The sequence below is a fragment of the Nyctereutes procyonoides genome, unplaced genomic scaffold (assembly GCF_905146905.1).
Source record: "Nyctereutes procyonoides isolate TBG_1078 unplaced genomic scaffold, NYPRO_anot_genome, whole genome shotgun sequence".
NCBI lineage: Eukaryota > Metazoa > Chordata > Mammalia > Carnivora > Canidae > Nyctereutes > Nyctereutes procyonoides.
The window spans coordinates 40,069,063-40,093,955 of record NW_026575042.1 but is presented as its reverse complement, the minus strand read 5'-3'; the positions used below and the strand labels follow the sequence as shown (position 1 = coordinate 40,093,955).

The 24,893-nt window shown below is 39.0% G+C and overlaps 1 long non-coding RNA gene across 1 annotated transcript; it reads right to left on the bottom strand.

Moving 5' to 3' along the window:
• Positions 1 to 767: 767 nt before the first annotated feature.
• On the bottom strand, positions 768 to 3,791 carry LOC129507382 (uncharacterized). Its single transcript, XR_008663976.1, has 3 exons — positions 3,546 to 3,791; positions 2,496 to 2,849; positions 768 to 1,127 (listed from the first exon to the last, which is right to left on the bottom strand). It is a non-coding gene; the product is annotated as an uncharacterized LOC129507382 (long non-coding RNA).
• Between the last annotated feature and the right edge of the window lie 21,102 nt (positions 3,792 to 24,893).

Genomic DNA, 24,893 nt, shown 5'->3' with positions numbered 1-24,893 from the left:
TATTTCACATTTTGATTCATGGAATAACCCTCTCTGTGTTTTTGGTAGAGTAGGAAGGGATGGATTATAAATACTGTGCTCAGATTTGTCATCTAAAAGCAAGACATTTATAAAAGAACACGAAAGCAATATCATCTGCAGGGGTGCTACAAACACCCCCATTAAAAGACATTTTTAAAAGACTTCATGTATCTAATGAAAACAAGGTTTATATTGAAGATGATTACAAAATATTTGATGAATGCTAACTATGGTTATTGATCTGACTACCGATGAGCAGCACTAAGTTTAATGCTGCAATCATTAGAAATGCATTCAGCTCTTTGCAACAAAAAACTAAGGGTGGCTTTGCTATATAAGAGTGTTTTGTTTGAGGATGAGGGTGCTGGAAAGAAAAAAAAAAATGCAGTTTTACACAATAAGAAAATGAGAAAAGGCAAGATGGCACCTATGTGATCTCATTAGGGGCCCAGGTCCACAAATCTTAGTGTACAGGCCTTCATCCTCATGATCAGAAAGTAGCAGCTTTCCTGCCAGGTAATGATTCTCGTTCCAGGTGAGATGAAGAGGAAAGGAAGGTGCGAGGTCTGGCCGGCAGTCCAAGAGACACCATTCTGAAATTTTATGACACAATTTTAAAACCATCGATTCTAGTCCCCTCATTTTTCAGTGAAAAAAAAAAAAAAAAACCTAAAATACTATGATATCAAAGGGCTTGCCCTAGGTGGCCCAGATGTTATATCCAGGACAAGAATAAGTCCTTTTAGTTCTTGGGCTGATGTCATCTCTCTTGCACCCACCACTCTCTGGCTGTTACATGGGCTTCCTTTGGAATGCTAGTAATGACGTCGTTGAGGACCTCTCCATATCCTAAAGGGGACAAGTTAGGAAAGGTTGGGTCTCACTGATGCTTTAGAACCTCTACAGTATGGATACCAGGCAAATGGGGCATTCTTCTCTCTCATCCTTCTCTATAATTCCCTGTTTTTCTATTGTCTACAGAGTCAACTCTTGGCTTCTTGGAACCAAAAGGCTGGAGCATAAAGAAACCTCAGTGAAGATAGCAGTGGTCACAGTTACAATGATCCTCACAGTTAAGAGGATCATGAAGGTAAAGATGGTAGGACCTGTGGAGGAAAGAGAATCCAATTTATTTCAAAATGTAGATGTACTTGGTATCCATTTTCCTCAGCTTTGGCTACCACATTGAAGCACAGGGACGAATGCAAAGGTCTTACAGGACATCCTTTTACAACACAAAGAGAGAAGAGAGCTCATAGTTACCATTACAAGTATACAGGCGGCCTAACACCTCAACCACTACCAAGCAGGTTCGGTAGTTCTGGTTTGAGAAGAGGACGGAATCCTGGTTATCAAAAGAACTGGGTCATGTAGTTCGATGGGATGACTGAGAGTGGAGCCACGTTGTTACTCAGAGCTCCATTTGGGGAAGCTGAGACACATCCTGCTCTGTGTAACAGCAGATGGCCTCAGCACGCCTTCATGCTTGGTCAGATGTTATTAATCTGTGACCAGAGAAGCAGGTGGCAACCCAACACCGCGTGATTGCCTTCCGAAGGCACCCGAGCTACAGAAAACTATGCACCGTCTCAACATGTTAAAATCTTCACAGTGCTTATTTTTAATAATTGCACTTTTTAAGCAAATGGAAATGAGGAACTGACATTTTGTCTCCGTTTTCTCGGCATCTATGAAAGACTCCATTGCATATTTAAGTGAGTAATCACTCACTTAAATACTCACTGGACAAAAGTAATTCTAAAATAGAACATTAACTCCACATTTAAAGAAAAATTCATTAAATCTGAGTAGTTCATTACCATGAAATGCATTTGATCCTATTTTATAGCATGAATAGGAGTTTCCCCAGTATAAAGCATTCAGCCAAATGTTTTACAGATTAAGGTGTATTAGGAATGTAAATCATTCTAAACCAAAGACTATTTCCTTTGTGGTTCACTTCTCTGCAGCCCTAGGATATCACCCTAGGATGGGAGAGAGCAACACCTCCAGGAGTATTCCTGGAGGAAGGGTCCTAATAGGCCTCATCAGTCCGCATGGATATATTTCCGTAAAGCAGTTAAAATACCAGCATCACAAATTAAAACCTTAAATTTATTGCCTACAGTTATTAAAATGCCATGGTCAGATGCTGTTCAGCATCCCCCAAATAGCTTTCCTTTCATATTATTATTTGTATTAGTGAAAGCCATTTAAAAAGAAAATCCCATTTCAATTTATCTTTGTGTTTAGATTGTTGTTCTGGCCTAGGAAAAAAAAAAGAAAAAACTAATCCCTTTACAAATGAAAATTGCCTTCTTGTGTTCTCAACTAATTTAATCTAAATTGTTAACTCTGCAGAAGGTGCGCTCAGAAGAGAGAAATCTCATCCCAAGGGCTAGAGAGGTAACAGGTTTATCTTACTTATGCATCTGGTGCCCTAATTCATGAGGACTGTGAAACTCTGGACTTACCACACAGCTCACAGCCAGCAGCAGCCCCCTTCTCTTCAATAAATTCTGCAGTGGCAATGCAATAAGATAATAAGCTCAACCCAGTGGAGTGTCCAAGATAAATATGGAGCTACGACATAAACCTTCAGCAATTGCAAAGGAGCAGCTGTTCAATATCACGGAAAACTGCCTGGGGTTGAAGTCTGGGAGGTAGGAGGAAGGCGACCGGGAAAGACAACAACTTCACTTTGCCCAACTTGCAAAGGGCAAATGCAGCATTCCAAAGCAAACAGCTCTGAACCATAAGTATGAAGTCTGGTTTTCCTATGTGCACGATGGCCAAAATATGTTTATTTGTAGGTCTTAGACTCACTTCTGCAAAAACAAACATATGGCTGGTCAAGTTCTATATTTGGAGCAAAATGCTGAATGCTCTCTTAGATAAATGCACCCGAGGTCTGTTTCTCCATCTTGTATCAACAGAGAGCCCCCTGAGTTGATGGCCTAGGTCGCTTCTTTTCCAACCCCCACGTAGAGCAGCATTATATCTGGGATTCGGAAACCAGACCCTGACAGGAGTTTTAAAGAGCATAAACAAGTCTTCTATCTACAAGGAATTCGTTCCTTGCCACTTTTCCTCTTTAAAGCTCAGCCCCTGACACAAACAATTAGAAAACCCCATTTTACTAGATTGTGGTAAATGATTCCATCGTAATTTGCTTTCTAATTCCAGCTGATTTGAAGGAGGAGACATGGAAGTCATGGCTAAGATTTTCCCCAAGCCGAGCCCTTGAAAGAAGCGTCCCAGGCAAGTCTGTTCCTGCCTGAATATTTGTTTCACAGAACTTGAGAAACTTCTGTCAAAGTAAAGCTGTTCGACAGGTTCATGTTGGAGAGCTCTGGTAAACTCCACTCTTAGCTGCAATTACAGCACCTACTAAAAATATTTTACAGAGACTTGCAAAGCCCGAGTGTGAAGGTGAGTATTTGGAATATTTCTGCCTCCTGTAAGCAAGATAAAACAGCTTATCATTGTGGTTGATGAAGTCCACAAAACTACTGAGTACTCACCTAACTCTGAAGCAGCTTGGATATTAAGTAAGAAGACATTTGATGTGTCAAAGGCCCCAGGTGGGTTCCACCCGCCTCTTTATTTAAGGAAGTCCACATCCATGAATGAATTCAGTATAGGCAGGAATACAGGACATTGTCTGGAGTCATGTCTTCGCTCTGGCTTACAATGAAGGTGCCTTCAGAAAACAAGGAGCATGAACACAGATGGGTCCAGTGCTTCCAGGAGAAAGATCATGTTCACCTGTTCACATCAGCTTGGGGAGATTATAAATACAATGCAATGTGGCTGCTGACAAAACCAGGACTGTTGAAGCATCTGCCACTTGCTAGCGTGGCAATCTTGGACTCGGAAAGCTCTCTTTTACAGTTTCCTCATCTGTGAAATGTGGATGATAACTTCTGAGATTATTGTCAGGAGTAAATAATAGACAAAACGCTCAGCATTGTGTTGATTCAGAGGATGCTTTACAAACCTTACTTTTCCATTCCAATCAGATAACCCTCCCTCTCTGTGGGAGGCTACAAAAGGAACTCTCCAAATGGTATCCATATCCTAATGCGTGGAACCTGTAAATGCAAATTCTTTGCAAAATGGGTCTTTGGAAAGGTTAAGGATTTTGAGAGGAGGAGATTTTCCTAGATTACCTGTATGGGTCTTAAATCCAATCCTAACCATCTTTATAAGACAGAGGCAGAAGGAGAACACGCATGGAGAAGAGGAGACAGCAATAACCACACAAGCAGAGGTGGGAGCGATGCGCCCATAAACCACGGAGAGCCAGCACCACCAGCAGCAGGGAGAGGCAAGGAACGATTCTTCCCTAGAGCCTCTGGAGGGAGCACAGTTCTGTGGACCCCTGAATTTGGGGCTGTGAAACTGATTGCAGATTTTGGCCTCCAGAACTGTGAGAGAATCAATTTCTTTTGTCTTAAATCATGACATTTGTGATTTGTTATAGAAGCTACAGGAGACTGATACTTCCCTAGCCTCATCAGTGTCACACACTGTGCTACCAGACACTGGCCAGCCTCTTTTTAAGGCCTTTTGCAATCCACAGATAAAGCCATCTTGTCTATTATATGAAATGTTGTGCACTTTGGTTGGAACATCCAAATAAAAAGTCTTCATTTTCCCTTTAGTTGCATACTTTTCACCTCAAAATAAAGAGGAAATCCTAGGAGGTTTAGGATACACTATACCATCAATTGTGTTGGTTAGAAGGCATTTTTGCAGCCTACACAATCTAATTCCAGCTGAAAGCCCACCATTTGTTTGCTCCCAAACCCTCCATTGTGAGGGCAGTTCCAGCAGGTACTCCAGAGCATCTGGCTGGCTGTGGCAGGACCAGCTTGTCCTGCACAGAAGAACGTCTATTTTTCTCTTAAATTCCATATTTCCATGGTCGTCAACAAAGTTCATCGAAATGATTGTAAGAAATATAGCAGATGGTTGTTAGTGGTACATGGACACAGAATTAAACAGCATCATTTCAATTCTCTTTCAATCCTATTTACATAAGGAGAAAAATCTAATAGCATGTATGTTGATTATGACCTCCTAATTATGGCAAAGGTTTCTTTTTTAACCATTTTTGATAATCATACAAATATCTGTTTTTAAACAAATGTATTTAGGTAAAACATGGTGAATCAGTTTAAACAAAAGTATTAAAGAAATGACACTACAGGTATCAGAGTAAAGCTAGTCCTCCAATGCTTGACATTTGGGGCACACTACCCTAAAAAGATAGGGACTTCTGTGTGAAGTCCATGAACGACTACATCCAACTCCAAACTTTCCCAGACCATATACCAACTCACAACAAAACCTTACCCCCGCCTTAAGCCCCAAACTGCTCTCAGACAGTTTCAGTAGATTTTGCCTAAGAATCCCAAAGTATACTTGAAGGGCCCTGTTTACCTGGAAAGCACCCTGGGCATTCATTTGATCCTGCTGAGTCAGGCTCTGGCACATCTGAACTGCATTGTCCACCCACTCCCTCGACTGTCTCTATGATTGTCAGGAGAGTCATATATATGACATATATATATACATTTCTTAATATAGAATAATTATAATATAATATAGAATAATATACCAATATATATATTTCTTAAATTAAGCATTTGTCCTATATGATCTTACTATCCCCTATCTTTCCAGAAATAGAAAAGTAATTGGCTTCTACATTTATCATCAGAATAAATTATGTGGCTGAAGAGACTTGTGTTCAAATAGTCATTTTAAAAAATACAGTACAGCAATCTTAAATAATTCAGGAGTCATGTAATTATAGTAATTTTTACGTAGAAAACAAAACAGAAACCACTTAGATAATCTTTGGTTGAGTTACACTTCCACTTTTTACTCTGATTAGTGGAAAAACGATAACAACATACCTAGAATTTATTTTTTCCCCCTACGGATGGTAACAAAACTATACTCCAGAACCTTCAATGCACAGAAAAAGAAAATTACTTCCAGTCTTTTGGGTACTTACATTAACCACATGTGCAGGGAAAATGCTGCTCCCTTAACTTATCTATTAAGAGTTAGCTTCCCTCCTGAGTCCTACCCACAAAGTGGCAGAGAAAATAACCAGTCCAATAATTAGTCCAATAGAGTCATCCCAGGCCAAACCCATCATTGAAACATCAATTTAGGCCACATAGTCTTGCTCCGATAAAGGCTATTCTTTATCTTTACTCCTTCCTTCCTCGAGTTGGCAGTAGGTATGTGACAGAGACTGACATGCTATTAGAGCAGCAGGTGAAGAGGGTGGCATACTTGTATTTGTGTCTCCTTATGCTGAGCCTCCTAACAACTCTTATTAATTAGTAAAGATTAGCCCATCACTTATCTACCTCTTCATCTAACTAGGGTTCCACAGGCTTCTTAAGTTGACTCTTGATGATGGTCTGGGCAACCTGAGGTCTAGCCCAGGCAGTTTGCAGTGTAGGCTTTGGTTAGAAGATCACTTCATTCTTAGCAATGATCATCCTTCAGATTCTAGTCCCAGATTGTGTTTCCAGATCACTGCTTCTTGTCTGAGACCTAGGGTAAAGCTATTGAACATGCTAGTATATGGGTGTCCAAATGTATAAAATGGGGAGGGACTAATGATAATGGCATCTACCCATCAGAGTTGCTATGAGGATGGATTAATAAAGATAAAATTTTTGACCAGTATCTGGCACATTTAAGTGTTATATAACTATGACAAGTGCTGTCATTGTTGAGCTAGGAAGGTATCTAGCCAGAGAGTCAGCTTACTTCTACATCTGCCATGGGAGCATGTGAGAACCTCTAGATTCTATTTTGATCACATACGAGCCAAAGGAAAACCCAGATCGTTGCTATGGTAGGCCATGGTGCATTCTCAGTTGTAACCAGCTCCAGGATAGTAGGAGAGCAAGCTATGAGGCAGTCTTCTCCTAGGATCCCAAAATGAATCAGGGAAAACTTTGCCCCATCATTCCCCATGGCTTGTCTGATCACCATGCCCAGGCCAAAGCCAGAGAAAGGAGCGGGGGCTCAGGCTCACTTTAGCTCTCTGGTCACTCCCCCTCTTCCTCTCCCAACAAGCCTCAAAATGCTATCAGGAACTTGTCCCTCACTTTTCCCTCCTGTCTTCCTTCCCTTGTATCCTATTTTCCTCTTCTAGACTCCAGGTTTGTCGGCTATGGCACCAGGTGAAAAGATGAAGGAGAACTTATTAACAATGAGACCTAAACTAAGAAGCTTTCTAAAATATCATGCATACTGCACTAGTTTATAAACTAAAATATAGCCAGAACCATCTTCAAACACTCAGCAATAAAAGGGGAAAAAGGCAACAACACTCTTTGAGACTGAAGCCTGGAATTCAGAGAAGTTGCAGGAATCCAGGATTTTCAGCCCATGGGAGCAATCTTCTGAAGAGACCTCTCCAGGCCTTCTTCCAGTGACTTTTGTGGAGAAGGAAGGACATTTTCTGCAAGAAATGCCAATTTCTAGAGTTCACAATCAATACTTATTTTTTTAATGATACCAAAAAAAAAAAATAGCTAAAAAAAAAAGGAGAATCACTCAGCTCCTGGTAACCTCCTCCTGTGATCAAATAAGGTAGACCACATGACAGGTTCAAGACCTTCCTGCTCACCATTCTGCAATAGCATGAAGAACCACACTGTTCTGATACAAAGTGCTTTGGGACCTCTCCAAGCTACTCTAACTAAAATATAAAAACAGAGAAGATTCCACAGAATATATAAATCTAGAAATACAGACATCTCCAAGCTTCAGAGCTGTAAATCACCACGAGGACCACCAGTCAACAAACTGCAGTGTCTCCTTATAAGCAGACGTCACTGCTGATGGTTCCAGATGCAAACTACACAGTCTCTTCTAGTAACACTGCAGCCACAAGTATGCTGTATATTTAATTTCCTGAGGCTCTATGTGTGTGTCCATGCACATGATGAAAAAGTTAAACAGGCTCAAAGTCAGAAAGAAAACTTTGGTAGCTCTAATTGTGTTGCCTATTTCTGTCTGCAAGGTCATTCATTAGCTGCAATTTTATGAAAGTGGCAGGCCTTACTCATTAAAGCTATTGGTGTTTTTTAAATGGAAATGGTTCATAACAGTTTAACAGAAGAAAAAAGCCCTGGGGTCATGCAGAAGTTTCTTCATTAAAAGAAAATTAACCCTGAATTTGTAGCACCGTGATTTAATAAGCAATGGTAATGCTTGCCCCAAATTTACAAGATCAAAAAAGTACCATATGGCTTGATTCTATGCAGTAATTAGGATGGAATTGGGAAGTAATAGAATCATAGAATTTTAGGCCCAAAAGAGTTGTAACAGATCATTTCATCCAATCTCTTTAGTTTGTTCCTCCCAACACCATCCCCATCCCTCCCTCCCTACAAACACATTTTACAGACAAAGCAACTGAGTCCCAGAAAAAAAAAACTCCTTTATCTAGGTTGCATATTTAAATATTATAACTAAAAAACAGTATACTCATCAGCACAGAAAAGGACAAAAGAAATTCTAGTGTACACAACAATCTAGAACAAAAGTTTATATTATATAGGATAAAGTGGCTAATAATTTTTAATATATAAAGAATTTTCCACTAATCAATAAAATGTTTAACAGCCCAAAGGAAAAATAGAGAAAGCACATTCATAGAGAATTGAGAAAAGCATCTATACGTATTCTCGATAAATATTCAATCTTAATAGAAAGTAAAGAAATGAAAATTGAAATAAGAAAAGTTCATGTTCACCTATCCATTGATAAAAGATTTTTAAATAGGTTAATAGTATCGCTGAGGGTTATAGAAAGGGGTTCTTGTATAAGGGGCTAGTACCGATGAAATTTGGCACAAACTTTCTGAACTTCGGTTAAGTAATATATCAAAAGACTTAAAAATATTTATGTCCCTTCACCTACTAATTCAATTTCTAAGTATTTATTCTAAGGACTAATTAGAGGTACACATTAATAATTATGTAAAATGCAATGTTATAGAGTGAAGAGATCACTGAAATGTCCAATAATAGGGATTTCATAAATACATTTTTTACATTTATTCAACTGACTACTACACAGTAATAATGTCATATGACAAAATAAATTTCATGCCACAAAAAAAAGCTTATAAAAATATCAGATTATGGAAGAAAGGTACAGTGTGATTTAATAGATTATTCTATCAATAAAATAAAATATATGGAAAATAGCTAAGAAAATGTAAGGTACTAGCATTATAAGTATTTTTCTTCTTTATTTTCCATAATTTTTCAAAATTTTACCAATAAGTATGCATTACATAAAGACTGAACCCAAATGATTTAAATGCCAACAAAGCATTTATTAAGATAAATCTGACTTATTTATCAAAGTGGAAGTAGAATATTATAATCTCTAGGGACCCTTCTAAGGATATCATTCTATAGTTGAAAACTAAGACTTTGGAAAACCACTCTCTCTGTTGATTCTGCCTTAGTGAGAATAAGACAAATGATCACACACACACACACACACACACACACAGAATTATTTTCATACTGCATTTAACCTTTTGACAGTGTTGGGGGTGAGGAGAAGGACCCAGTGTCCTTTTAAATCTTAAGCATCACTTTGTAACTTCCATCACTGAAATAAGGTCACTGGTTTAAATGCCTTTAGCACCTGATTAATTAGTAATCAGGACAGAGTAGATAGTTTTTCTGCTTCAGAGCCAGTAATTATCATTCCTGACACAGAATTCAACTTTTGGTAGGCAGCAGGCACACTGCTGTCACCATTATACTCTGCTCCACACTCCAAATTTATTTTAAGGTTCTGTTTGGAAAAAAAGAAAGAATCCTTGTGAAGATTTTACCCAAAACAGCCTCTTAGTGGAGTCATGTTTGTTTTTTTTTAAATTTCTATCAGATCAGATTATATTATATAGGTGATGTAATTGATTATCTGCCAAAAGCAAAGAAACTGTAGAACACTAGTATATAGCTCGGGGTGATACTAAACATTTTTGAAACTCATATCATGATTATTAAAACAAAAAAGGGAGGAGATGAAATGGCCACTGTATTATAAGAAAGATTCCTAAAGCAGCATGGAAAAATTAGAAAATCTGGCTTTCCCCTTTTTAATTTTGAATGTTGTACCTACAATCAAACATATGTGCAGCTAAGGCCTCTTAATTAAGGAACCTTTTGGGGAAACACCTGTACTGAACGGCTAGCATCAAAAAAACAAGAAATAAGCAGTGTTGGTGAGGATATAAAGAAAAGGGAACCCTGACACCCTGTTTGAGGATTTAAATTGGTGCAGCCACTATGGAAAACAGTATGAAGTTTCCTCAAAAAATTAAAAATAGAAACAACATACAATCCAGTAATTCTACTACCGAGTATTTACCCAAAGAAAATGAAAACACTGATTTGAAAAGATACATATACCCATATATTCATTGCAGTAGTATTTATAATACCCAAGATATGGAAGCAACCTAAGCATATATCAATAAATGGATTAATAAAGAAGATGTGATACACATATACACAAACACACACATACGCACACACACACACACGCACACAATGGGATGTTACTCAGCCATAAAAAAAAAAAGAAGAAAATCTTGCCATTCATGGTAACATGGATGGATCTAGATGGTATGATGCTAAGTGAAATAAGTAAGTCAGAGGAACACAAAAACTGTATAATTTAAATGTGGAATCTAAAAAACAAGACAAATGAACAAACAAACAAACAAAAAAAAAACAAAGGGACTCATACAGATAACAGACTGGTGGTAGCCAGAGGGGAAGAAGTTGGGTGCATAAGTGGAATAGTGAAGGGGCTTAAAAGTACAAATTTTCAGTTATAAGTAAATAAGTCACAAAGATGAAAAGTACAACATGGGAAATGTAGTCAATAATATTGTAATAACTGTATGATGACAGATGGTGACATATTCCTCATGGTGAACATATAGAATTGTCAAATCACTGTGTTGTATTCCTAAAACTAATATAAAAAGTATGTCAACTGTACTTCAAAAATAAACAAACAAGCAGATAAATAAATACACCCATAATAAGTTAACTGCCATCATATATGGAGTGCAAGTAACCAAACTACCAGCTATATGTCCATTTTTCCTCTTTCAATGTTGGGTGCTGAAAAATACAAATGAAGAAACAAAAAATAAAACTAAAATAAACACAGCAAAAAATCTTAAAATCCCTGTCCATGAAAGTGTAGTACCACTGTGCAGAGCCATACAGTCAAACAAGAAAACAGACAAATTCAGTGTACTATATGGCATGAGTGGTCCTTATCTGGAGCAAACCTTCAGAGTCCCATTCTAATTACAATGCCAGACCTTTTGTGCTCCACTGGCATCTGTTGCCTTCCAGTTGGAATCTTGGGATATGCGGAGTCAAGCTTAAGAGGCATTTTTTAAATACTGTAAGTAATGTAGGATTCCATGATCAAAATATCCTTTACAAGAGTCTAAGTTCAGGGGCGCCTGGCTGGTTCAATGTGTAGAGCATGCGACTCTTAATTGTGAGTTGTGAGTTCAAGCCCCACATTGGGTGCAGAGTTTACTCAAAAATAAATAAATAAAATCTTAAAAAAAAAAAAGAGTTCAAATACATAGACCTCAGAAATGATGATCACCCATTTCCTTAAGATGCTGATGTTCTAGAGGGAGAAAAGGAAGTGTGTGTGATGTATAAGTGGTGGCTTGATGCTCAGAAACAGAAAAGTCCTAGGTCAGAGCAGCAATGCAGTATAGCAGTGACTCTGTGGAAGCCAGACAAGGGGAGAAACATGCCAGGAGACTGCACAGTGACTCTGTGCCTTTGTGTTGAGTTTTGGACAAAGACACTGAGGATAAGATAAACAGGTTGTCTTGGAACCTGGCATGGTATTAATAAGGATCACTTAAGAAAATGCTAGGAAGTCTGTTAAAAAAGAACTATTGGAAGATGTGTTATAGTGAGAAGGAAGGTTTCAGAAGTCTGTTCAGGTAGTCCGCATAATCTTCCCCATATGTCCAGTTCTCTGACTTCCAGGAGCTTCCAGGCATCCCTATGGGTATAGTCATGTGACTATTTCTGGTTAATGAGTAATAAACTGCCTATGGGAGACATTCAAGCTCCCCCCCACACACATTTTTGTTGTTGTTGTTGTTCTTCTGGCATGGTAACTGGCCACATTCAAGATGGGCAGCTTTTCTCTCAACCTGAGTTCCTAAGGGGTTTGATGAATCTAACCTCCTGCAGATCCATAATACACATGATTGATTGGATGAGGAATAAAACTTGGTCATTTGAAGCCACAGATATTTGGAGTTGTTTATTACCTCAGCATAACCCAATATCCTAACTGGTATATACAGTTACTTTCAAATGGATATAGCTAGCCTAGATAAAGCTTTTACTAGCCACTCAAGAAATCAGATATAAAAGTTGCAAAAATGCCCAAAGGAGGATGCCTGGGTGGCTCAGTGGTTTAGCGTCTGCCTTCAGCCCAGGGCACGATCCTGGGGTCCAGGGATCGAGTTCCATATCGGGCTCCCTGCATGGAGCCTGCTTCTCCCTCTGCTTGTGTCTCCGCCTCTCTCTGTGTCTCTCATAAATAGATAAATAAAATCTGAAAAAAAAAAAGAAAATGTTTAAAAAAAAAAAAAGGCCCAAAGGCCATAAAAATCCTAGAAGATTTAGAAGTGAAGAATGTAAAAAGGATAGCAAAGCAGCCTTGAACTGATAGATTGGGGGGGGGGGGCAGGAAACTGCCAGAAGAGGAAAGGAGTGAACCAAGAGCTACAGGCATAAATCCAATACATAGAAATTCTCTTATGTTTCCTATAGTTTTTCAAGCAAAGTAAAAATAGCTCATAGAATAATTAATTTTTATAGGTGCTTAGAAATAATCTCCTTACTTTTGATACATAAATGCACCATTCCATCATTCTGACACTACTGTCACTTATTTTCTATGAACTACCAACTGAAAAGCTATAGGATCATGGTTTTATTATACACACAAACACCCTGCCAACTGGTTAATCTTTCATCCTAAACTAACTCATTTCTCAAAAAAAAAAATGTGATTAAAAAATAAAAATATGGAGGATATGGATTTCCATAAAGCATTTAATTCTGTTTTACCTTGTTAATAATGAAAAAAATCTCTATGAATTTTGAGAGATTGAATTTGTGCTACTTAAATCTGGTGGTTTCAGTATAAAAATATATTTGAATGATGATATCTATTATAGTCTCATTTCATAAGTGAAGAAAGAGATGCCCAGAAGCATCATGAAGTCAGCGAAAATGCATTTAAGGATCCATCTTTTAGTATTATTCAAAACTTCTGAAATGCTTGACATTCCTTGGTTAATGAGCCCCTACCATGTACTAGGTGAGCAAGACATACTCTAATGGGTAAGACAAGTATCAGTTAGTAAAAAGACACAATGGTAAGAAAACTGGAAGAGAGAGAGCCACAGAGAGTCATGTAACCCAAGACAAGGGGCCGAGGGAAGGATCCCCAGTAGTGATATCTAAGATGACACCGGACTAAGGGAGCGAAGAGCAAGAATTTCTAGGAAGAGCTTAAAAGGAAAAAAAAAAAAAAAGAGCCTTAAGTAAAAGAGAGTGTGGGATATTGGTCAGTAGCTTGGAGGCCCCATAGGCCAATGGAGACTGCCCAGAGATGCAGCAAAAGAGGTAAATTTGACAAGATTCAGATCTTGAAGCTCCTTTTAGACAACATAAAAGGAATTGTACTTTTGATTAAAAATCAGGAAGCCCTTGAAGGATTTTCAGCAGAGAGCCTGCTGTGCTTGTATTTGAGCTTCAACAAGGTCATGCTGTCTGTGCTCTAGAAAATGGATTGGACAGGGCAAACCTGGCAAAAGAGTGGCTGATTGGGAAGCACCTTAAATAATCCTAGTGAGCTAGAGTCTTCCAAACTAGGATGGTGGTGGTCAAGATAGAGAAAAGTGTATAGTTGGAGAGAAAAAAGAGTCAAGAGAATATCCACAGGCCAGAAGGTAGGAAGAATGGTCAAGGACATCCCCCAGGGACTCTGGGCTTACTTGCCTGGTGTGGGATTCTAGATGCACCGCTTACTATTAGGTGACCTTGAGGGCCTTTCTCAACCTCTTCTGCAAAAATTTCCTCACGTAACAAATAAAGATAACAATCATACTTACCTTATAGATTATTTTGAGTTTAGCAGTTCCATTAAGTATTAACACATAATAAGTCCTCAATAAATATCAGGCCTTAGGTTGCAAAGGAAATGAAATAGGATTAGGACCAAAAATATCCATTAATTCTGTGACTTTGGGGAAAATAACTCCAACATTGAAGGGAGAGAACTGAAGTCACGTTGCAGTGATCTGAGGATAAGAGATAAAGGAAAGATGGACAAATATGGTTAAGTCCCAGGAGAAGGAAGGATAAGAGGCAAAATAGTTCCCAGAAGGAAATATGAGACCAAAGAGGGACTTAAAAAAAAGTTAAAAGGTGATATATGTAAGGATTAAGTGCTGATAAAAAAATAGACAATTCAGAGAGGAACATAGAAGCTTCTGGAGATAAAGGGCATAAGCAATGGCACAAGCTCCTCAAAAAGGAGAGAAAAATGAAGATCCAGAGCACAGCTGGGGGAAATCAGCCACAGAGGAAAGAGAAGAACAGCTTTTTCAGATTCCAAGTCTTCCCTACACCCCTTTTCAGACAAATTGTTTATATTCCAATCAAAATATTTTTGTTCAGTTGGATCCTAAGAAGAGGACACTAAAACAAGTGACACATAGGACTTAACCCAAAAAATCACGTAACTGTGAGCAACAATGAATGAACCTGAGTTGTAGGTTGTTTGCAGCTCACAGCACCAGCTCCACCCTAGTCCTCTGGATGTCAGTGACAGAACCACGGGAAGCCACCGTCCAAAGAGTCCTTATGAGGTCAGGGAGAAGGGGCAATGATGGATTGGTGAGCAATCAGGAGGATTCAGCAGCAGCACAGTAAATTATACCAAGCCAAGAAATATATAGATAACCAGAAATTAAACTCTGAGAGCAAGGATTTATATAATATAAGGAGAACAAAGTTCATTTAGATATATTTAAAGGCTAGGGCAAGAACCAAGGTGGATTCTCGTACAAAATATTTATCTGTATAGAATATTTAGACTTCTGTATTTCCTCAGAAAATAGTCTAGTAGGCTCTGTTACAAAGCAAAGGCCTATGCTCACGATGCCTTCCAGGGTCAACATTCTATCAGGGAAGCTTATAATTGAAACTCAAGTTCACATGGTCATTTGCAAGGCTGTTAGCAATGTAGCGACCACAAATGCCACTGGTACGCAATTGATTTTCTGGACCGCAGTAGACATATGTCAAACTTCATACTCTTATTCATGATTACCTCAGGTTCCTTCAGAAAGCAGCATATTAGAAACCTACTTGAATGAGCTTGGTTTATATTTTTCAGAAATTTGTCTAATGGATCGTGCTGTGAAATATGATGGGAACATGAAACTATCCTTTCAAATTATAATAACAGCACAAAAATAATAAGAGTGCTTGAATTTTAAAAGACCAAAGAGCAACTCTTTCCAAAATGTTAGGTACTTCACTATAAATAAATTTAGAAAGCAAGTTAACGATACGCTTGCTGAACTATTTAAGGAGTGAAGCGTACCAATATCTGCAGCGTCTTTCGAAATGCATCAAAAATTAAGATGCTGTGATGAACAGAGAGAAGGATGGATACATGAGATACATAATAAAGCCAAAACAGGAAATGCAAAATGCTAGTCGTAGAATCTAGGTGATAGATACAGGGTTGCTAACTCCACAATTGTTTGACTTTTCTGCCTATTTTTAAAATCATCACACCAAGATCGCTAACTTCACAATTGTTTGGCTTTTCTGCCTATTTTAAAATCATCGCACCAAAATGTTGTAAAAAACATATTTGTGAGTAATTATTTCACTCAGGTTCTTGGTTTCATCAGCTACCATCCTCTCAAGGGCCTCGTTTCATACATTTGGTCTGTCTCACACCACTTTCTCATTTTCTCTCTACTTGTTCTCTCTACCTTTCAGCACTTTTAATGTGTGTGTGTGTGTTATAAAAATAGAAACGTATTCCAATTAGTCTCATAGAAGAAAGGCTTCCATACTAGCAGTTTTCAAGCTACAGAAACCTAACTCATTCTGACTCAGGCAAAATGGAGAATTCACTTAACTCACAAGTCCCGCTGCAAGAGGTGGGGTATCTGGAAGCTTCAGGCACAATTGGAACCAGGAGCTTAAATTAGGTTGTCAGTTATCTGGCTTTCTCTCTCCCTTCCCTTCATTTTACTATGTTGGTGTCTTTTCAGGCACTGCAAGATTTTTTGAGAAGCAACTGTATAATGGGAAGGATTGTAGGACTGTCTGACAGGTCCATTGTAACAACCTCTCCTATTCTGGAAAACTCTACCTTTGAATCTGTGTCCCCTTGTAATTATCACCTTATCCCTTGCCACATTTTTTGGAAGTTTATCTGTATTCATTTTCATTCTTCCTCAGCCCAAAACTGCTCCTTGGTTCTCTGTGATCTGGATTCTGCTGCTGCAGCTTCACGGAAACTGCTCTTACAAAAGTGACCAATGACATCCCTTTTGAGGAAGCCACAAAAAAAAGTTTGGTTCTTATCTTATTAATCCCTCTGTGCAGCATTTGACTCTACTGGCCACTTGCTTCTTCTCTTACTTTTTATTCTCCCATTTAGCATATCCTGAGACAGGATTTGGGGTCAAGCAGTTTATCTGAAAGATGATCTAAGAAGCATGAGTGAGGAAGCAGAAAGAGTGAGACACAGAAGAAAAAAAATGACACTACAAAGGCAGGCCTTCCTCAGTTTTCCTCTGGACTGCAATAATGGTGTCCTAATGGGCTACCTGGCCTGGGTTTTGCCTGCTTGAAAAAAAAACGGAGGCCTTCCTCAGTTTCCTCTGGACTGCAATAATGATGTCCTAATGGGCTACCTGGCCTGGGTTTTGCCTGCATGAATCCATCCCTCAAAATGCGGTCAGGGAACTCGATGCACCTCTGACACCCCACTCCTTCTCCAAGGCTTTTCTTATTTAAGGTCCTACCAGATAAATCCAAGCCTCTTTGGCATTCAGCACAAGGCCTCCTACCACTTAACCCGCATTTACCTTTCTCATCATCTCTTGCCCTGGTCTCCACCTGTAGTGTTGCACTCCAGTACTCCATGACCATGGGACACCCAATACTCTCACACCTTTTTATCTCTACCAAGGTTCCGTTCCTCTGCCTACAGCAGTCTCCCTACTCTCCATGCCCAAAATGTCTTACACAACCTCCCTGACTAGACCAGACAGGTTTCTTCCGTGTCTCATTGCATCTTGAGCAAACTCTGACATTGGCACCATTAATGCTATCGTATCAACACAATCTGTTCTCTTTTTCCATCTTGCATATTAGACGGTGAGGACCTCAAAGATAAAGGTCATCTATTATTCAGCAGGCACTTAATAAATAACGAGCTGAACTGTAAAAATACTAATAGTACCATTACTGACATCTCTCAGTTCGAGCGTATAAAATTGATTATAATTTCTTTTTGGACAGCTACAAGAGCTATATCCTGAGGGAGTGAGGGAGTGCGCAGCAAAGAGGTCTGTTTCACTCTGCATACTAGTGTGTTGGAACCAGCAAAATGCCTATGGCGTAAAGGCTGGAGCTGATGAAGGGGGAGGCCAATAATCCCACTTTGTGCTCCTTGGCACATGCTGGTGAATTGGCCAGGGTTTCCCGGATGTGGAATTGGCTCTAGCTCCTAGACTGAAGATTTGTTTTTATAGATAAGTAACAAGAATTTAAGCTGCTCTTCATCTTACCTATTTTTAACTGGACATAAACTTCTACCAGAAAAAGTGGGTGACTTGGGGCATCTGGGTGGCTTAGTCCGTTAAGCGTCTGCCTTTGGCTCAGGTCATGATCCCAGGTTCCAGGAATCGAGCCTCATGTCAGGCTCCCTGCTCAGCGAGGGGTCTGTTTCTCTCTCTCTCTCTCTCTCTCTCTCTCTCTCTCTCTCTCCCTCACCCTGCTAGTGCTCTCTCTTGCTTACTCGCTCTCTGTCTCTCAAATAAGTAAATAAAATATTTTTAAATGGGGGGGGGTGACTTGATTGCATTACTTGAGATTCCCAGAATGGGTTGTTAGTAGAAAATTTTTAGTCAACATTCTTCATTCATTCAACCAGTATTTTGTTTTATTTTAATTCATGTTGTGAAAAATAAACATAAATAGTAAATAGTAAAAAAATAAAATAAAAAAGGATATAAATAAAAAAAAGGATATAAATCAGTGCTATCCAAAACATCATTCTTCAATGAGGAAAATATTCTGTATCTGTGCTGTCCAATACAGTAGCCACTAGCCATATGTGGCTATCAAGAAGTGTGGCTAGTACAACTGTGAAACTGAATTTTTTTAATTTCTTAATTTTAGTTAAATTTAAATAGCCACACAGGACTAGTGGCCAATATCTTAGTGCAAGATAGATAATAAAACCTCTCTTGCCCTTTGTTTCCCCTCAACCACCAAGTCGTCCTTCTTCTCAGAGATATCCATTATTATCAGATTCTCAAACATTTTTCCCGTGATTCTCTAAACATTTATAAAACATGTGTGTGCACAAATAGCAGCATACAAGTTATACACACAACCACTTTGAATTCTGGCTTTTCCCTTAAGATATTTCATCAATATTTCTAGAATACATGATTGTCTCATACAGAAGGACTACAGAGTATCCCATTTGGTGTGTGCGCCATCACTAGTCCTCTCTATTCACAGACATTTGGCTTGCTTTACAATTTTTCTATAAAAATGATTTATAATGAGTGTTTCACAGATCCCCAAGACCACCCATATATTTCATGATTCATTAGAACTTTCAGATCTCAGGATATAGTTGTGCTCACAATAAGGTTTATTACAGCAAAGGGGTACATAACAGGGTCAGCAAGTGGAAAAGACACAAGCAGAGCCTGAAGAAATCCAAGCGTAGGCTTCCTACCATCTTTTCCTCCAGTGAGAAGGCACACACTGTACCCCATTCCTCAGCAGCAAGACACGCAATAACATGAATGCGATGTTTCTGTCTGGTGAAACCCAGTAGAGACTCACTGCTAAGGTTTTCCCTGGGTACTGGTCACATAGATACCCCCTGCCTAGCAACTGAAACTCCACATTTCCATCAAAAAAGCAGTTGTTCAGTGCTCCAAGTGGGTAAAACAGTCTTATCACCTTGGCAACATTTCATATCAGGGAACTGTTTACCAGCTAAGTTTCTGGAAGCCAACCAAGAGCCAACAGTGTAAGCAAGCCTCAGACTTGCTATGTGTGTACAAAATGGATATCTTTGCACATACCTGATTTTTCCCATGTGCAAGTATATCCGTAGAACGAACACCTAACATGAATATTTCAAATATTAGATCTTGCTGAACCACACCAATTTACACTTGCAGTTGCAATGTATTGGAGTATTCTCCTAATCACCACAAACACAGTGAAACAAAGATTTAAAAATATTTACTATGTATAAAGCAGCATTCTAGTTACTGGGAATCGAGCATTAAAGAAGGCAGAAGTTCTGGCTTACATTCCCTAGGACAAAAGGCAGAAACAAACAAAGGAGTATGTGAACAGAGTAATTTCATATAACAGTAAATCATATGAAAGGAAAAGTAGAATTAGATCACATAATGTATGGGGGCAAAAAAAAAAAAAAACTACTTTGGATTCAGTAGTAAAGGAACTTCTCTCTGATAAAGTGATCTTTGAGAGATCTCAGTTACTCAAAAAGAGACAACTATCCCAAGACTGGAGGCAGAGGCCTGCAGACAAGCCTGAGGGAATAGTCCATAGGCCACAAGGCAGGAACAGAAGAAAGGTCTCGATGACCACAACACAGTGCTGGACCAAAGGAGAGAATGGTTCAAGTTAAAGTCAGAGAGAACGATAGGGGGTCTCTATCAATGTAAGAACTTTTGGTTTAATTCTGAGTGCTGCTGGGAAAACTAACTCCATGCATGCAATCTTTTGATCCCCTTCTGGCTACATGAGAATGGGACCTGGGCTTTCCTTCCCAAAAGCTAAGTACTCACAGCCTCACAGTCTGTGCTGGGCTTATCACCTTGTGTGGATTTATCTTTCCCTGTTTCAGACTCGACGCATCCTCTCTTGGTCTGCTTAAGTGTGTGGGCCCTATGGCACCTGGTCTATCCCATTATTATACCTGTCCCACACAGTGAGGGGACAGGAAGCCCAAGAAGGGCACAGACAGGCCAACTGCCCAGCATTGGCTGTGATGGAGGGACCCACTGGCCCTCAGATGCCCACGACTGAAGCTGATCTTACTGTTTCTTCCCTTTATGAGTAAAGTGTTGTTCCACCCAGGGCTCGCCAGCATTGCGTTTTCTTGGCAACCCTGATACTAAGGTGCATGGGGCAGAAGTATTCAGACTTCTACCTCTGGTAATAGGTTAACAGAGGCCACTGGCTCATCAAGTACAATGTGACACTTGTGGAAGATTTTAAGTAGAGGACAGTTCAGTAAACAACTGTGTAGAGAATAGATTTTAGAAAAGTAAAAAGAAAAGCAGAAAGAATTTGGAATTTATTACAGCAGTCCAGGTGAGAAACGATGGTGATTAAACTGTAGGAGTAGTGGCGGGGCAGGGTTTGGAGGAAATGAAGCCAACAGGAGTGGCTGAGAGTTTGGGTGTGTGTACATTGGGGACTGAAACGAACATGATTTCTGTCCCTGCGTCAAACAATCATAGGACCAGGCATATTTTCTTTTCCCTATGTTAAACACTAATGAAGACAAGCATAAAACAACTCAGCTAATTGCTTGAGAAAACACTTGCTCCTTAAGCACAGGATTGTGGAACCAACTTGATAATTTACCAAAGGAGACTAACAGTATCAATTACTGCCTTGATGTACCTATTTATCCAAAGCTATTACGTCATAAACTCTGTCTAATCTCAACTAGTTTCTTGCTTTGTAAGATCTACCTTACAAATCACCCAACCAAGGCCCTGAGACCCTGTAAATATCCTCCCTGAAGGTCCAGAAGGGGTTGGGAAAAAAAGAAGAGAAAGAAGCAAAGAGAGTCTTCTGGAAGATTATAATCTTATTGCTATTACTGTCATTTCAGAATCTTAGTGTGAGATCCTGGTAGAGTGAGTCCTCGGTTAACATTCAAAATGCTTGGTCTCTGGCAAACCCATTGACTTAAACATCCCAAGGCCCCAAGCTCCTCTTCTTCTAAGTAATGTACAAATATAAAGTTAAACCCCAGTCCACCTTCAAATAATATGAAATAACGTATGTAAAAATGGAGTAGCTTGAGGGGGAAATTGAACTTTATGAAATCAAGAAACTGTATTATTCTCTGATTGGAGCGCAATGTTTGACTCACATTCAACCATCTATCTCTTGAAGTACAAGATGAGATTTTCTGATTCCTCAGGAAGTGCCTGGAAGCCAACGTAATTATGTTTTACATGAATTTAGATTCTATCAAAATAGGTGACAGAAGTAGCATCTGGGTGCTAATTTTCCTTCACGTACTAAGAAATAGATAATAATCTCAGATCCAGCAGAGCCTTAAAAATAGACATAATCCTAAATCACACAGAATAATGGTATATAAAACAAGGAGTACAAATATTGGCAGGTAACCATATAAGGCTTTATTCAGGTTATGCGAAGTTCAATTTTAAGATATTATGTTTCTCAAAAGAACCCATGCTTATTATCATAGGTATATTAAAGTTTGGGGCTGACTTCGAAATGCATAGAAATCTTTGTTCAAATGGAGAGAAAATAATTATACTTCTCTGTGGCTTGAATTTATTTTTCAGTGAATATTTCGCATCCTTATACATTGCCTGGACCAGATGCTACAACAAACCAGTATAAATCTTTTCAATGAAAACACAATAGTTACTCAGAAAAATGAAGGCCAACAAACAGCGTGTTGTGGTGTACCATCTTGCAAAATCTAAATATAGTGCTGGGTCAACTCCTTTAGGTCACTAAACAGAACTGCTGGCACATCCAGACAATTACTTTTTGTATTTTTTCCCCTGAACATTTTCACCACCTGTCTTCATGTCTGACCTCTCCAGTCATTTCAAGCAGTTCACAAAAGGAAGAAGGAAAAAACCTGGCAAGCCCATATGCCAAACTAAATCATATCCAGGAGACCAAATGCCTGCTGAATCCAAGAAATGGTTATTTATAGACCTGTAATTAGTGATTAAAACCCCAGGGAGTATTTTGTTTTCCTTTTAACCTTAAACTCCTCTCAGCTTCTATGTATTCCCATACTAAATGTGATGCTGTACAGCTCTACCATTTATTAGAAAACAACCTAGTAATTATTGTGGGAAATGTGCACTTCACAGTATGACTCGTTTGCCTCATGTTTTTAGTGGTCAATTATTTTCCAAAATAAGATCAGAGCCTAATTTTTCCTGATTGGCCATCAGAAAACTCAGCAATGTTTCCCCATGCAGAAATTAGGAGATAGGTTAAAAAATAAAAAGCAACTTTTAATTAGTAGTGATATTTCGATATATTTAAGCCAAAATGGTGTTATTTAAGAAATGGGTGTTCAAGCAGGAAAAACAGAACCACACGTACTGTATCATCACAGATTTAATAACTGAGAAGTGAGTAATGTTGGACTAAAAGTATGCCTATCTATTATCAATTGTTCAGAAAATTTAGCAAGTCCAGGAGTATATATTTGCTTGATTAAAATGTGCCCAATAGAAACAGGCATTTCACATTCTAGCAGTGAGAAATCAATACCAGAAACCAGAACAAGAAATGACTAAAGATCCCATGCAAAGAATTTCAAATGATTCACTTTAACCTTTTACCTTAACCTTAACTCCCTCTGCCTTCCAGGAGGGAGAACATAATGCCTCACTGCTTAAGTAAGGGCAGTGCACTGTGACTTTCTTCCAAAGAACCCAGGATGGAAAGGTGGAACAAGAGTGAAGCTTTGCAGTGGAGAAACCTGACAAACACTACCTCAGCCACATGATCAAGGTCAATACCGATAGTGATGACTCATGATGACAGTATGTACCCCTAATATGATATGATGAGAATGGCATTTCACCTCTAGATATTGCTCCCCCAAACCCATAACCCCAGTCTAAACATGAGAAAAACAGCAAATTCCAGTAGAGTTGCAGCCTATGAAATACATGACCAGTACTCCTTAAAACCTTTAAGGTCATCCAAAACATAAGAAACTGTCACAGTCAAGAGGACCCCAAGGTCACATGACAACTAAATGTCATATAGCATCCTGGATGCAATTCTGGAACAGAAAGAGGACATTATGCAAAAACTAAGAATATCTGAAGAAAGTCTGGACTTCAGTTAACGATATATCAATATTGGTTCATTAACTGTAATAAATGCACCACAGTAATACAATACAAACTCTGCAAACTACTTTTCTAATTGTATCCATAAATCTAAAACTCGTGTTGAAAATAAAATGCACTTAAAATGATAGTAATGCATATGAGCACATGAGGGCCTGGATCTTGGTTTCTAGTACTAACGAATGTCAGTTTTGTTACAGGAATGTAACTTGGGGTACCTGGGTAGTTCAGTCAGTTAGGCATCCAATTTCTGATTTTGGCCTAAGTCCCGACCTCAGGGTTGTGAGATCCAGCCCCAAGATGGGCTCTCCACTCAGTGGGGAGTCTGCTTGAGATTCTCTCTACCTCTCCTTTTGCTTCTCCCCCTCTGTGTTTTCCCTCTTTTGTTGTCTCTCAGCTCCTTAGAGAAGTGGCTGATTCTTGGACTAGAGCAAGGAATAAAACCTGGAGCATCTTGTAACATCAGAAAGTAAGAAAATGGTCACATACACAAACAGACACACAACGAATAGCGCTCCTAACAGACAAAGCTGAAAAAATTAATCATTTAGCTTTTACCGCTGATACAAGGAGGAAAGAAATGAATATTGATGGCAGGCTGTTTGTGAACCAGGCACTGTGCTGAGCATTCATGCTGCATTTAATCCAAGGACGACTCTATGAGGTAGACGTGATTACCTTAACTTTACAAATGAGGAAGCTGAAGGTCGACAAGTTTAGTTAACTTGACCAAGGTCACACAGGTCTCAAGGACACAAGCAGGTTTTAAGTTGTAGGGTTGCCTAGCTCCTACATCCAGACTTTTTTCACTACCCAGTGCTGCCTCTAATTCAAAGTCAATCTTCTTCTGGTCATGAAACTCAGTTCTAAATCACCTAAAGTTTTCCGCTAAATACCCCTTAAAGAGTCTTAGAAAATGGATGAGGGAGGGGAATCTTATTTTAGAATTATTATGATTCTGTTAGTGATCATGATGGACAAATTATAAACAAACAAGCTGCAAAGTGGAGGAAATGATAAAGCCAATCAAGGGACTCATGGCTTAACTGTTCTGGGAACTATAATTTGCATCCCAGCAGTGACATCTAACACTTAGTCTGCCCCTTAAAAAGCCGAATGTTTCTGCTTCATTTCTGTTTACATAGCCTCCAGGAGGATTGGTTTGTACTACAAACTGTTCATGAGTAAACAGCTAATAGAACCTTGGTGTGACCTCGTCAGAAGAAAGAACCCAACATACCTCATAAGGCTGCTCCCATCAAGCTGTCACTCTAGAAAAGCCAAGAGGAATCTAGTTAAATAGAGCATCACTAGAGTG